Raw genomic sequence first — 16,186 nt, 5'->3', positions numbered from 1 at the left:
AAAGTATAAAACACATCTTTTATATATAATATTATAATGACGGGAGAAATTCACCGAGGCAAAATTAGTGTTTAATCAAAATAAAACGTTTGTCTTAGTTTTAATTTAATAAACTAGCTTAATCGTAATTTTTCGTACAGACCCGATTAATTAATCAAACAAATCCCCAATCGTCGGTCCGATGAGGTCGGATCGGAATCGCAATTGATGAAGTGCAATTGTGTTATAAAATACGCCGTAATTAAGAAGGCAATTGTTGATTTTTTTTCAGTACGAACCGTAATTAATATTAATTAATCCACATCGCGTAGATCGTATCGGTCCGTTCGATAATATTAATGGGAGATTTGTTCTCGGGAATAGAAAGTAGTCCCGCCGGTTGAAAAGATGAGTGATTTAATGTGAAATGCATACGAAAAACGGTAGGAAAATTTAAATCCGGTGCTAATTAAGATATTCGCTATAATTGAGCGATAATTACTCGGTGAGTAATACGAGCGTGTTCACTCTAAAAATAAAGCCGTGTTAACCTACATAATGCAATTTTTTAAATAAATAAAACCGCCGTTCAATTTGTTACGGCATAAATCTGAATAATTAATCTGCATGTTTCGTATCGAATGTATCAGTGTAAAAATTATATATTGGAGGCGGTCGAATTGAAAAGAATTAATGAATATAATTACGGCGGTAATTTATGGCGCGCCAACGAACGAACGCTCCCAAAACGGAGTTTGGCTCGTAAAACGTTTCAATTATTCTCTTCGTTTTGTTATGATTGATAATTGTCGTTTTTTGTTTCAATACGATGGAGGTGGTGCAATGATTGGAAATATCGCTTTTAATTTTTTGCGTTGGTCCATTGTAAATTAATCGTGCATTTCGTTTGTAACAAGTAACAAAAACCGGTAGCTGGAGAACATTGTTATTAAATGCCCTGGAATATGTAAAATTAAAATGAAATTAGTATATCACTTCTATTTTTAATAAATTTCATAACTACAATATTTGTATTAAAACCAAAATAATAAATATTTTTATAAAAATATTAATTTTCATAACTTATAATGAATGTCTATATTCTTTTATTACAGATAATTATTATATTTTTATTTATTATTTTATTATTATTATTATTTTTATTATATATGTTGTTGATATGTAAAATTATCAATATTATTATATAATATTAGAATATTAATTTTTATAACTTATTCATTATTATTCTTATTATGTTATAACATAACATTAATCAAAATAAAATGAGTATATTTATTTTTTATTAAATTTAAAAAGAAACTACAGATTTATATATAAAGAAAAAAATTATTACATTAAAAAAATTACTAATTTTTATCATAATAAATAAATATTCAATATAATTTAAATATTTTTATATAAATATTAATTTATGTATCTTATTATTAATATAATTCTCATATTATAAATTATTACAAAAAATGAGTTTATTTTTATTATTAAATTTAATAAAAATCTATAGGTTTATATATATAAAAAAATTATTGCATAAAAAATATTAGTTATAGTTTTATCAAAATAAAAAAATATTCAATATAAATTAGTTATTTTTATATAAATATTAACTTTTATATCTCATTATTAAAATAATTCTCATATTTTGAATTATTATTTTTATTACTTTTATATTATATCATTATTATATGCTATTAATATGTAAACTCAAAATAAAATGAGTATATTTATTTTTTATTAAATTTAATAGATAGCTATGGATTTATATTTAAAGAAAAATTTTGTTACATAAAAAAATTATTAATTTTTATCATACTAAATATATATTCAGTATAAATTAAATATTTTTGTATAAATATTAATTTTTATATCTCATTATTAATATAATTCTCATAATATGAATCATTATTCTTTATTATTTTTATATTATATCATTATTATTATTATATGCTATTAATATGTAAAGTCAAAATAAAATGAGTATATTTATTTTATATTAAATTTAATAAAAAATTACAGATTTATATTTATTACATTAAAAAAATATTAATTTTTATCACAATAAATAAATATTCAATATAAATGAAATATTTTTATATAAATATAATTTTTATGTCTTATTATTAAAATAATTCTCATATTATGAATTATTATTCTTTATTATTATATGTTATTAACACACTATAGGCGGGTAGCAAAATAGTCCAAACTAAGTTGTTGAATAATAACAAAAAATAGGAGATAATTCTTTCAGTTCCGTAGGTAAACCAACAGAGTAAAATTATCTCACTCCACTTTTAAAGTTCAAAAAGGTAAAAATTACCCGGTCCGTTAATAATCAACAGTTCTCGAGATGGGTATTTTTACCCGACCCGCTTATAGTGTGTTAATATGTAAACTAAAGAATAAAAGGAGCATAGTTATTTTCTATTAAATTTAATAACAAATATAAATTTATATTTAAAGAAAAACTTTATTACACTAATAAATATTAACTTTTATCAAAATAAATATACAATATAAAAATTTTTGTATTAATATTTTTTAATTTTCAAACTTTTCATTGATGTCTAATCTTATATTATGGAAATTATTTATTATTATTTTATTATAATATTATCATTTTATTACAGCAAAATTATTAATTTATGTCTAAATAAATATTCAATATAAATATTTATAACTTTTCATTAATATCTTATATTATGAATAATTATTTAAAATTGTTATTATTATTATTATTATTGAATGGAATATGTAAAATTAAAATAATTTTTTATTATTAATAAGATTATTATTAATTTCATTAAGCTTCATATTTACCATAAATTTATATTAAAATTGTTAATTGTCTAACTAAATATGCAATAATAATATAAATAATATTAATAAATATTTTATATGACACGAATTTAATAATCTTCTTTTAATTTCAAGTAATATAGTATAATTAAGTATAATTTAAGAATTATTATAATTTATTTAATAAAATAAGTAATTTTTATCGTTAATTTGAATATTTTTTATTTTATTTTACTTTTGAATAGAACAATATATTCTGTAACAATGTAATTTTGCTGAATTAAAGCAGTTGAGTGGTTTATTTAATGTGTTAGATAAATTTAAAAGCAATTCAATGTTTATTTCTAAATAATTCGAATAAGTAGATATAGAAAAAATGTAGAAAATAGGAAGACATAAACATAACACCACAAACTTATCATAAAAATCAAATTTTCTTTTTAATTTATCAATTAAGCATTTAATATATATTTTTTTAAATATTTTTTATTCAAATTCTTTTATATTGTAACCTTGTAACGCGTTAAAATTGAAAAAAATAAGCTTGATAATTTCAGTTTGACTACATGAAAATCGATAAACTTAATATCAAAAGAAAGAGTTTCCTTTGATCCATAACTTATATTATTTATATTTTTTGAAAATTTTCAAGAATTTGCTAAAAGTCCAGCAACCTTGACAGCATTTTTCTTACTGAATTATACTCTATATTATATAATTTTCATAACTGCTGTACACATAGTATAACAGTTTCTTGGTATATTGCAAAAAACTAGGAAATATAATTGAATGTAATATCATTATTTTTATAAAACTTATAAATATAAAGGTTATTTTAATTAATAATGAAAGTAAATAAATAAAATATGTTTTTATTGTTAAAAGATAAAGGTAATCATTTTTTCGGACAAATATAAATTTTTTATTTTAAAAATTTTCAAAAATTTATAATCTACAGATAAATGTAATTAGTATCTATCAATATTAGAATTTTAATTATTAATTTTATTATTTCTTTATTTAACATTTTTTTGTTTTATATTTTCAAATTTTAATATTCTTTATGCATCCACTTCAAAACACCATTATTCAGATTAGTTATTAGTTAAGTTATAAATATAAATTAAATTATATATAACTAAATCAAGTCTAAATTTTTACAAAATGGTCATATATTTCTTGAAAACAAAGGTTTTTTTACTTGATTTTGACGATTATTATTAATTGTTTATAAAATTAAAACAGCAAAAATATTTTTAAAGAAAATAGAAATTTTATATACAAAAGAATTCTTTTGTGATTAAGTATGATTAGGTTAACACCTCAAGGCTTAAGCCATTTGAAATTGATTACGTTTAAAAAGTCAATAAATGTTTACCTCGATTCGAAAGAAAGATTAAAGGCACGTCGTTTTTCATCCAATCAATCAAAATTCATTGTGCAACAATTACCAACAAACAAACACAAACTCATTGTTGCACCCATAATAACGCATAGCCAGGCCGTTATTAACATATCGAAGACCATTACGAACACATTAATATGCAAATCCGTGTAATTACATTCTTCGTAGCGTAATTAACTCCTCGACTTCGCGGGGTACCCCGTCCACTTGAATAATGAGATATTTGTTTTATTCTTGTGTGTTAGATCAGTTTGGAGTTTAATTTTTTTTGTTATGCTGGTTATCTGTCTGTCACGCTATGTTCCTGTCTCATCCGTACGTACAGGAAGTGGAACCACGGAACGGTACAGATATATCATGGGGTAACAAATGTATGTGATGTGACACAACATTATCATAAACCAACCCCGAAATCCCGAGAGGGTCCTTTCACAGCTTGGCCTGTGTTTGCAGGGGTGTTAGGGAAGCTCAACGTTAAATTGTCCTAAGGACAATGGGAAGACACGTTACAGGACTGTTAATCCTATTCAATGTATTGATAATCAACAGGGGAAAACATCTGGCCAATAAAACCGACCGTCGGTGATAATGCGTGCGGTGATAAATTACAACTTACAGCTTGAATTGTAATGCTTGAGCTGACGATATTGATACCGTTTAAATGGTTTAAATTGATTTTTTTTTCTACTGTATCAGTGAACAATATAACATAATTGGAGGATATTGACAACACAGCAAACAACTGATTTTTTAAGTAAATAAATAATGTTAATTAAAATATAATATATGCAAAAATTGTTTAATATGATTAAAATTTTCCTTTTACATGCTTAACTAAAAACTTCTTATATTAAAAATATTTAGTACAGAATTCAATAGTTTTAATCCATCAAATTATATTTTTTCTTTACAACGTTAATTTGTTTAATAACAGAAATTTATAAATATTGTTTAACCATTTTTTATCATTAGAATAAAAAGCTTATTTATTCCAAAAAAATATATTACACACCTTTCTCTTCTCGGTTCTAAAAAATTCCGTACATTCAGCATCAATGTCAAGAGGAAATTTAATAATATCAATTATTATTATGATTATCAAATGCTTAAGAAAAAAGTATCAAATTAAGATAATCACTTTTTTTTAATTTAATAATCGACTTAAATCTATTAAGAAATAATTTTATTAGTTGAAAAAAAAATTTAAAATTTAATTTATTATCATCTTGTTTTTGTTATATTGAATATTCACATAATTACCAATAAGTTAATATTTTATAAATTTTACACTTGAAATAATCATTTCAATATCAATGCCAACTAAACCTATAATAAACTAAATTATTACTTTGAGCTTTAATTAAGATAAACATTTTTATGTGCATTTTTTAAATTATTAAATTATAGTCTATTCAAAATATTTGTATTAATTAAAAAAAAATAAAATTTTTGTTATCTTTTTCAGATTTTGCGTATTAATATTTTCCAGTTATACTTATTGTCATTTTAATATTAATGCCAGAAAAAAAATTGATAAACCCGTTTGCCATCACGGTTGTAAGTGATTAAAAATAGAACAAAATTGAATTTAAAAAAATATTTTAAAAACATTATTATCATATTGTTGTTACAATGTTAAAAATTAAAGATTTTGCTTGAAAATTATCATACTAAGTCAATAATCATAACTTAATATAGAAAAATTTAAATATTCCATTCTTCCAATAATGGTTATTGGAGATTTCAATAACAATGTCAATAAAAACTTTAATAAACTCAATTTTTATTACGGTTATAAGTGATTAAAAATAGAAAAAAAAATAAATGTTAAATTATAATCTATATTTAGAGAAAATTTTCTACTATATATCTTTTTTTAAATATTGAACCACTTATGTCTGTTAAAATATTTAAAAATCTATATATATATTAGTTAGAAAAACATTTTTAAAAATTATAATTTAGTTTTTATATATTATTCTTATAAGTAAATATTTTTTTTACATTAATGTAATCATGATTTAATATATAAAATAATCTAAAATATTACAATTACATTAAAAATTGTAATACTTAGACATTTCAATATCAATGTCAATAAAAATTTTATAATCTTAATTTTAATTATGGTTGTAAGTGATTAAAAATAGAAGAAATATCTTAAATTGTAACCTAGATTTAGAGAATATTTTAACTATACATATTTTTTTAAATATTAAATGATGCCTGTTAGAATATTTTGAAATATTTGTTTTTTATTTTTGTAAGATGAAGATGTGGAATGTTTTATACATTATTAAAGTTATAAGTTACGAGATTACATTAATGTAATCATAAGATATTAAAAATTTTTCAATTAGTTATTTATTGTTCATACCAATAAAATTTAATTCTCAATTATTATTATGATTGTTTTGTTAAATTGTAGCTGATAATTCATTCAATTTTGTTAAAATTTTCATGTCTTAAAAAAATTTAAAAATTTATTAATTATCTCGTTGTTGCTATCTAAGATTTAAGATGATACTTGGAAATTTTGCACATCATTAAGGTCATAAACCAATAAATAAATTTTAAAGTTGCAATTTTCCAATTTTTGTCCAAATCAAATCGTGTTCCAAATCACAAAATGATTTGTATTCTCGAACATCGCTTTTCACTTAGCCTAATGTAAATTATTACAATAAAACACATTAATTAACACTTGACAATGTACGTTTTAATTTAATGACAATCTCATACATATGCAAATCGGTTTTATTGAATTTTTTCATTCGATTTGAATATTATTAGATTTATGTTAATTTATGGGTACAACTTGTTCGTTAGTTAGACCTGACTGATTACTTTGTACAAGTATATGTAATTGTAATTTGTCCAAACATTCATAAATGTTAATCAGCTATTGGTTCCGTCGATTCGATCGTCGACGTAAGAAAGATTTAACAGGAATATCGCCCGCGTTGCAATTCCCCAAATTGCTCGTCGAGGACTTTTTTGCTACCACTTGTATTTACCTACAGCGGTGGAGCTTCTGTTAAGCGTATATCTTAATCATTCATTAATTTTTTATTAACAGATTACCGTTTCTTGTAAATCAATAATTCTTTAAATAAGTATAATAAGTATTGTTAAGCGAAGTGAAATTTTTCTTGCACTTTTACACGACGCACCAGACAGTAGTTCTTGTAAGATCGTAGAAGGAAAAGCTCATCTATTAAAATAATTGTATTCCAATGAATGGATAATTATGCGAGTTTTCGGAATCAATTCGTCGGCGTATTTCAAAGGTATCCGTGCTAATTAATCCGCATTCTTTAGATTGATTCAATCAACAAGATTAGCTCAAATTTGATGCAAAAGCAGCATTTAGATTACGGCAGTTGCGTATCCTATTTTAAATGTTCAATTAACTTTTACAATTTCACCGGTTTAAAGGCAAAAAAAAAGAAGAAGAAAAGAACGAAACATTTTTGGTGAAACCGGCAATAAATTATAGAGTTCACGCACCCACGTGGAAATGTCGTTGTGCGAAAACGGACGAGCTCGCAGTGCATTTTTATTGACCCACATGCAGGACGACAGTTACAATCGTGCCAATTGCTGTTGTGAAAAGGTGGAAACAGGTGTTTGTCCGCTAATTTATGTAAACTGTTCGACTGTAATTAAATTGTCTCCTTCTGCACACATAAGGGCAATTTATTTTTTTAAAACATTTCTATACATTTTGTCAACTTCCCACCAATAAATCCCGTATCAGTTAGGAACGTGTAAATAACGAGTAATAATCGTTTTCCTGCCCAACGACTGACTGACGTTTTTATTAATAGGCGAATACGGTTAGATGTGGTGGATGCGCAAGGATAAATTTTGGGGTGTTGAGACGCGTCTAACATAACCGATAGACTCTAAAATAAAATTAGAAATTGCTGTGCAACTTCCTACAATATTTGTTTTTCGTTTGCATTAAAACAAGAAATAAATTTTAAATGTAACATTTCGAAATAGACCAATTAAACATACACAAAGATATCGTGGGCAGTTCAGCAATTAATATGCAATTAGTTTGAATTGACGTAATTTTTTTATGGCCTACCATCGAAATCAATGCATGTCAATAATTTTCGATTATAGTAATTTATCTAAGGAACTGGTTTTGCGGGCATGTAAATCAATAAAACTAACAGCATAATAGACCAAGATTGATGTAATTTCAATTAGATAGAAACGATAATGTATAATGATTTACTATCGTAATTTTAACAATTCGTAATTTGAACCTTTCAACATTGGCTCATATTGACATTGTTTACTTTAGTTGATGTTGAAAAATTAATTATATGTACAGTGTGGCCCGATTAAGATGGAACACCCTAGTATTTATTTATTTAAGAATTTAATTAATAATAATTCAAAGAATAGACAAATTTGTGAATGCTATAAAAATTGTTGCTGAGGTAATAAGTTAAATTGATTAAAATTGAAAAAAATTAATACTAACATTAATATATATATATATATATATATATATATATATATATATATATATATATATATATATATATATATATTAATATTGCATATTGGAAGTCTGTGACAGAAATAAAAAGTATAATTTTCTAATGGAATTATTCCTTCTGTTCAATTAACCTTGAAATAAAATTTACAAGTACAAAATGTACAATTTCGATTTTTGTCAGTTCACTAATGAAAATGAAATTAGAGTTAACGTAACTAATTTTTACTTTTGCTTTCCTTCTTGCATATAGTTATCATAAATAGAATGGAATTTGTTTCATATCACAACGATAAGTATTTTCAGTGATTTAATTATTTAAATATTAATGCAGGTCTTGTGTATCTTGAGTATCTTATGACGTCATTAGTGCTCATTGTATCTCTCCCTAGGATTATTCTCTATATTTAATGTAATTTAATTTATATATTTATTAATCAATAAATTTATTGAAAGATTTGCAAAGAAAATGTATTATTATTATCTTCTTTGTAGACTTTCTTGAAGAGTAACAAAAGGTCAAGAAATAATTAAATCTTACATCCATCTTTCAAAGGATATAAAGTAAAATAATAATTACTAATCTATAAATATACTACAGTAAGTTAAGTTTTATAATGTTTTTTTGATTCATTAAAATCGATTTATACTTAAAAAAGTTGCAAGGGTGAAAAGGTGGAAAATATTAAAAATATAATAACATATATCGACATCAGACGTTATTTGTATTTTAGCAAGTATTCATAAGAATAAAAAAAAACTATTATTTTCGACAGTTAAAATATTACGATTAATCAATTGAAATGAAAAAATCCGCAAGTACATACGAAAGCGTCGATTTTTCTTTCTTGCAATTAGACTCCACAGGTGTGTCCCTGAAACATTCCAACAAGAGTAAATTTGTCATGTGGTGATTTATCTTGGAGTCCCCGTTTTAGCGTGTCAGTGTGTGTGTTCTGGTTGTTACGTAGGCCCGAAAAACTCTTGGGAGTTTATTTTCAGACTAGGCGTATTATAAATAAGGAGCCCGGCGAAAAGGTGTGAGGTCCGCGGCGCCTAACGATCCCGCCAACCTTTCCCCGACACTTAACGCGTCTATTAAGTAATTGTTCCGCGAATACGTCTAATTTTAATTGGTCCGGCAGCAAAAACAAAGGCCGCAGATCAAAGGGATTTTTATTTATCGAAAAAACAAATGAAACCGTAAACGTGGACCCGGTTTCGTTTACGGAAGTTGCGTAACGCGCGTGTGTGTTGGGGAATAGCACAAAGGTGTTAAAGGTGGGTGGGCTCTAATCCCGGGTGTAAATGTTTCAATGAGGACCGTTTCCCGAGCCGTGCCAAAACACTCGGTGACGGCCCTCGCATTGTCCAATCACGTATAGCCGACATTAATGAGACATTAACTTGTCACAATATGTACACGGACTCGGCTCGCATCGAAAAACTTAATCCCGAACGGTCGTCGGGGTGGTCGTACCGGATCATCCTTTTTCGGCGATTGTACAAACACAAGGACGCGGCCGAGAGGTTTGTAAATCATCAGATAAGATGACTGTACAGTACAAACAATAATATAGTCACCCGAAAGTGTCGTTCGATACAATTGGATTTCTGTTGTGGTACCCCGGCTTCACTAACAAATCAGGCCGTACTTTTAGCCGTGAAATATTATGGATTGCCCAGATATGGCAAGTTGAATCATGTAATAAATTGAAATAAATTGTTTTTTATAAAAATATATAGTTACATAATTTTGATTTTGCAATTTATTAAATATCATTTTAATATCTTGAATTGTATTTATAAGTGGATTAAATTCTAAGGAGTACCTTTAGGCATCTATTCATTTTATTTTAGTATGATTTAATTTAACCTTTAGCAGTACTTAAAAAAGGCTTAGAAGTAAATTTCACGTTATGTAGTACTTACAGTCAGTAAGTAATCTTTAGGTACGCTTTAACTTTCTATCTTTTTGTCTTCCTTATAGTTTTTGTTTTATTGCTTAATTATTGTAATGCTTTTAATGCTATTATTGAAATTTATACTACATTATAGGTATTATCATGCACAGGCAGCCTAATTTAATATGGAAACACTGACATTTTTCATTTATTAAAGCATTTTTTTTTCTCAAAAATAATCAAAAATCATATTTTTATAATGAATTTTCAAGTAAAGCATAAGATAAAATGTGTCAGAATTTCACAATTAGTTTAGTTCCAACAGTATATACGCGTTTCATTTTGTCAATTACACTATCTATGTTCACTAATATTAGTATTCAGTTAATCTAAAAAAAATAACATGCACTGTTATGAAAACTAATGTTTTAGTAGGTCAGAACACATAATACCATCAAAAAATTGTCATAGATATTAATAAGCAATATTTTTATGAAATTTTGTGTATATATTTTTAAAATGTAGTAGTAGTTGTCCAATTTTATGGAAAAAATAAGTATGTCCTTGAATTTCATGTTTCTCAATAATAATAAAAAAAAATATTTTTATAATGAATTTGTTCCTTCTGTTTTCAAGAAAAGCATACAATAAAATGTGTTAGTATTTCAGATACTAACTTAACATGTTATTTCTCATAATTAGTTTAGTGCCAACAATATACACACGTTTAATTTTGTCAGTTACACTATGTTCACAAATAGTAGTACTCAGTTATTCTAAAAAAAAATTGTGTGTGGAATGTGGAAACTAATGTCTTAATATAGTACCTGTGATATTTTTCACAATTTTTTCCATAATTTAATTTTCGTTGGTCAGAAGACATTAAAAAAATCGAATCAACTTTTGACTATAATTTAAGTTTATATATAGTTTGTCGAGTAATACTGAAAATGACATTAATATTTTCATTAAAATCGAGTTACAAAGAAACTAGTTACTGGAATATTTCCATCTTAAATAGACCACATACTATAATAATGTACATATTATAAATTTATTTAAGCTATTTTGAATATTTTTTTAATTTTTAAATTTTATAACGAAATCATCTTCTTATCTTCATTTTCTTGGACCTTAACTAATTTATGTATTTTTCACATTTTTTTTTTGTTTAATAATTTTGAAACCATCTCATATAATCTTCTATGAAATTTGGTATGTACCCATTTTTAGGAGACGCCAAATGCAATGGATATCTTATTTCTTTCACAAAAAATATCCTAATAATTTTTTTGGTATTCCTATTTTTTTCTTTTGAGTCATTATTCATGACTTCGAGTTGCAAATAAAAAAACAATCAATCTATTTGCTCGATTTTAAATCTAATGTATAGTATTATTATTTATAAGTATTTATTATAATATTTCAAAACAGAATCATCTTGTTTTATTTTCTGGGCCTATTAAAATAATAGTAACAAAAATATTTGGTCTCGAAACAGAAGTCGTACAGTAAAAGGAAATGATACTGTTAGGACAATTCTTCTAAATGATCTGTTATTATCTCCAAAAGTTGACCATTAAGCGGTCAGATTTCTGAACTCGTCCCCGACGAAGATTGTCGAAGGCGAGATTTCTTCTGAGCTGGTAACACGATAATCCCCGAAACGACATAACGTTTGCCAGTAAAACAAAGATAATTAAAATCCGAAACAATCATTAAGCCGTTTTATGTCTCGCAATTTAATATTTCCATCTTGCTGGGTGGTCCCCGGACTCTCATTTTCCTCGGCACATAAAAATTTATCCACAATTAAGGGACCGTGAGGCCTAATGATTCACTGCGAATGGTATGTAAGAAAAATACGGATATTCCTTGTAATATTACACAATAAAAATGTCGACGGCATTGTTTATTTAATAATGTTAATGGTATCCTGTTTCGGTTGATTGTGATTTTAGCATGGACTCGCACGAAATTGAAGGTTCTCTAACGTCTTATTCAGTGCTAATGAACATGTGATAACCCAAAGGGTACTTAACATATGAAAATATGAAAAGTCCAACGGGTTTGGGCGTAATGGTCGCGATGACATCCTGTACGTTAACAATGACTGCATAATTATTATTGTTGTCGAAATAAGAGTTAATTCGGCATTCATGTTGGAACCTCGGCGGAATACAATGAAACGGTCCTTTCCGCCGAAGGTACCATTATGCAAAACCGCAAAACCCACTCATATTAATTACAATTTTAATGTAGGTGACATTTTATCTTCAAGAACAAGATGACACATAAATTAATTGCCATTCTTGTTGTCGTAATTTGTGTAGATCTTATCTGTGCTAATGAAGACAACATCTCAAGGAAATCAGCGAACCAAGTTGAACATCATACAATGCATAAAAACCTCAATAAATTACAAAAAAACTACATCGTTTAATTACGTTTCGCTATTTTTTAAAATATATATCTATCCACAAGCCAGTTAATTCACACACCCAGTGTTTGTATTCGGTGAGTTTTAAGAATAATAATTGGCTCGCATGCATTACAAAACTTATTTGCATAAGTGGTGGTCGATTTTTTGTCCCGCTTTCATGCATGAGCGTATTCGTGTAACATCTCAATTAGCCACGCGAAACCAACATTGCTACATGAATCTATCATTTCAATTTTAAATTTATTATAATTTTTTTTTTAATTTTTATCTTCTCGAACTTTAATCCAAGACATGACCGAAACGTTTTCCTTCATGTCTGACCCTCACCAACTGCTCAAATAGCTTCAATAACGTCTAAATTCAGTCATTTTTGGATGGTCGTACCGGAACCTCTCCTCCACCATGCAACACGTGTGTATGAGTAAAAGGCCAAATTATCAACCACTCGACTGCAAAACCTAATAGTTAAACCACAATAAATAACAATAATTCAAAACCTGATATATGCCCGCCATACAATTCAACACGGCAATCGAGTAAAAAAGAAAAACGTCAAAGGTCACTAGTCTCGACAGTTGCGTGGTCGCCCGTGACTCACACCCACCAGAGCGAGGGTTCATCATCAAAGACAGAACCACGACCCCAAAAAATAATTAGGGCGTATATGTATATATATACACACACAAATTTTTTGTTCCTCGTGTGTGAGTAGATAGGATCTGCCGATGATGATTCCGGCCGTTCGTGGAGATGGGGAACACCATCCGTCAAGTCGGATCAGCGCGCTCACAATTCATCAAGAGATCTGTGGGTTGCTATGCCGTCGTATTCATTCATGGTCGTGTTGCAACTTGGGTGGTCCCATCGAGGCTCGCGCTCCCAACAGAACTGATCACTTCCACGCCTGGTCCTCCTCGGGCTGACTGACTGATCGCGCACTCGTTCCTGCTGAACGACGACGATGGTCTGAACGTTGCGGCTTCGCAGCAGTTGTTTCCTTAATACGGGACGTTTTATATTTGCGCTTGTTTTGGTTAGAGAATCGTCTTCACTCTTAAATGGTCGTCATCACTGATTAGAAGCGTTTCATTTTGGTTTCGAATTGGTGTCGATTATCTACGTTTTAGGGCCGACACCTACAATATGTATAAATAAATGATTTCGATACTGGACACTGTTTGGACTTTGAACAAACCTAAATTATTGATTGTAGGTGATGATTAATAGTCGGAAAGTGATAAAATCCTATTATGGATCTGTTTTTTCTCAAGTTTTTGTTAACAGACACTTTGTAGTTTAATTTTTTGATTTTTCATCCATAAAATTTAAAATCGCTGGTTTAATAATCAAATTTTTTCCTCAAAATATTTCATATTTTAACTTTTTGAACTATAAATAACTCGAAAAGAGTTTCTTGGTGGCGTTAATTTTTAAAAAAATGAGATATACAAAAAATTTATAACCGTTTTAAATTATGCTAGGAGTCATTAATAGTACCTCATTTATTCTCAATAAATTAATGATTAAAATCTAATTTCTTAAATTAAAAATGCCCTTTTCACCATATGTTCTAATGTTAGATTAATCAACCATTTCTAGAGAATAACTGGTTTAATCAATGAAATAGAATATTTTAAATGCAAATATCTCGAAAAGAGTTACTTGGAAGTAAAATTTTTTAAAAAATTGAGACATACAGATGGTTTATGCCTATTCTTAATTATGCGAAGGGTCATTTGTTGCACCACATTTATTCTACAACAAATTAATGATCAAAATTCAATTTCTTATGCAAAGAGTCATTTGCAGTACCACCTTTACTCTATAACAAATTAATTATCACAATTCAATTTTTTAAAAACGCCCTTTTGACCAAGTTTTAAGTGGTCTAATCAGTTCAGTTACCTAATCATTTATAGAGAATAACTGGTCAAATGTTCTTTCCCAAATAATTCATTTTTAACTTATTGAATTTTCATCCTTGTTGTAAATATTAAATATTATAAACCTGGATGATGAAGTTATTGGCAGTTATTTTATTCAATCTGAATGATAACTGGTGTTGAAATATTACAAAAATATACCAAGTACCAAAATTAAGATATTTATAATTGTTTTAAATCATGTTCATTTGTAGTACCACATTTAATCTACAATAAATTACAAACTAAAGTCTAATTACTTAAGTTTAAAAAGTCCGTTTCACTAAAAGTTAAAATTTAACAACTGGTATGTTGGTTATCAATCAATTTCTGATTAATTTATCCATGATCCGTTAGTTAGGTGATTTAAAAAGTATCCGCTAATCCGTACATTTCGATAATTCATCTCTTGCATTTAATTATCCTGATTACACACCTTCTATTGTATAGTATCAATTATTTTTAAAAAGACTCGAAACTCCATCCATCCATCCATCCATCCAAATGAGTGTCAATTTATTTGAACATTTTTAAACGACCATTGAACAAGTATTTAATAGAACTTATCAAACTCATTTATTTACCGTTTCGCTCTTAATGGATTATCCATTCTCTTTATTTTTCAATGGTTCTGTTTACCCACATGCAATACAATAATTTAAACGTTATTCTCGAATTTATCCGGCCGAGCGGACTTCTTTTTTTCGCTACCGTAAAGAGCATGCAATGGCCGTATTTAACAAACTCGATCTTAATAATGTAAAAATGTAACTTATATACAGTTTTAGGTCCATATAAGGATGATGACATGTGTATACCGCAAGCGGAATATGGAATTAATTATGATGGAGGTGTTTTTTATGTGTATACGAAGAGCAACCAACATTGCTAACGCGGGTTTAATGATGTTTTAATCATTGGACTTGGGCATAAATAAATTACGATATTGGAAATCTTCGATCAGTTCTTTGTGAACATTTCAATTTTATTTCCTGCGCGTCCTTGTGGCATCTATTAGAAATCTTTTGAATCTGTGCCTGCACATTCTAAAATGGGCATTAATGTGTTACTTCGAAATGGCATTTCAATTGATCAGGCATATTTATAACACATTATGATAATTAAATCGTAATAAGTCGAGCTTATTCACTGTACGGGAATAAAAGTCAATGGTCACAGATAAATTAAATCGATCTCTCG

The 16,186-nt window shown here is 27.1% G+C and overlaps 1 protein-coding gene across 1 annotated transcript in view; it reads left to right on the top strand.

Moving 5' to 3' along the window:
* LOC109600826 (homeobox protein invected) overlaps positions 1–16,186 on the top strand; it is a 58,046-nt gene that overhangs the window by 2,483 nt on the left and 39,377 nt on the right. The window lies entirely within an intron of this gene.

Source organism: Aethina tumida, chromosome 1 (assembly GCF_024364675.1).
Source record: "Aethina tumida isolate Nest 87 chromosome 1, icAetTumi1.1, whole genome shotgun sequence".
NCBI classification, from domain to species: domain Eukaryota; kingdom Metazoa; phylum Arthropoda; class Insecta; order Coleoptera; family Nitidulidae; genus Aethina; species Aethina tumida.
Note: the sequence above shows the minus strand (reverse complement) of the source record. Positions and strands in the feature narration are given on the sequence as shown.